Source organism: Plasmodium fragile (genome assembly GCF_000956335.1).
Source record: "Plasmodium fragile strain nilgiri unplaced genomic scaffold supercont1.116, whole genome shotgun sequence".
Taxonomy (NCBI): Eukaryota; Apicomplexa; class Aconoidasida; order Haemosporida; family Plasmodiidae; genus Plasmodium; species Plasmodium fragile.
In genome coordinates this window covers 31,270-32,357 of record NW_012192696.1, presented here as the reverse complement: position 1 = coordinate 32,357, position 1,088 = coordinate 31,270, and positions in this window count along the sequence as shown.

The following is a 1,088-nucleotide window of genomic DNA, read 5'->3' as shown; positions in this document are numbered from 1 at the left end:
AAACAATTGCACGACACACATCATACCTGTACAAATGCATAACAACATCTTCTACACAATCTCGAGAAGACTCTGGCTCTTCCACACATGAACAATGTCGCCCGCGTAAATAATAATAAAAAAGTAAAAACAGCGGAGACAACAAAAAAAAAAAAGAAAGAAAGACCAGAAAAAATAGAAAAAATAGTACGCGCAACGCGTCATGAATATACACCCCCGCCCGCGTGTCTACATCGTTGTCCACTAAACACCTTGACACACACACTTTCTCTCTGTGCGTACACCGCAAAACCGCAGTAATAACAACAACATCAATGCTTCTGCCGTGTCTACCGTCGTTGCTACCGTCGATGCCGCCGTCCTCCACTTGTTGGCCTCGTCGCCGTCCAACGCTTCTCCGGGTCACGCTTCTCCGTCAACGCCTGTTCCGTCAAAGCCGTCTCCGTGAACGCCTTGTCCGGGTCACGCCACTCCGTCAACGCCTCTGCTGTCACGCCGTCTATCCGTCAACGCCTCTCCGTCACACCGTCTTCGTCACGCCCTTCTCCGTCAACGCTTCTTCCGTCAGCCCTTCTCCGTGCACGCCTCTCCTTCAACGCCGTCTCCGTCACCCCTTCTTCGTCAACATTTTTCCGTCAACGCCTCTCCCGTCAACGCTTCTCCGTCAACGCCTGTCTGCGGCAACGCCTCTCCGTCAACGCCTGTTCCGTCAACGCTCTCTGCGTCAACGCTCTCTCCGTCACACCGTCTTCGTCAACGCTCGCTCCGTCAACGCCTGTCTGCGGCAACGCCTCTGCGTCACACCCCGTCTGCGTCAACCCCTTCTCCCGTCACCGCGTTCTCCGTCAACGCCTGTCCCGTCAACGCCTCTACGCCAACTCTGTCTCCGTCACCCCGTGTGCGTGAACCAAGTCTCCGTCAACGCTGCTCCCGGTCACACCTTGTCCGTCAACTCTTCTCCCGGTCACACCGTCTTCGTCACGCCCTTCTCCGTCAACGCTTCTTCCGTCAGCCCTTCTCCGTGCACGCCTCTCCTTCAACGCCGTCTCCGTCACCCCTTCTTCGTCAACATTTTTCCGTCAACGCCT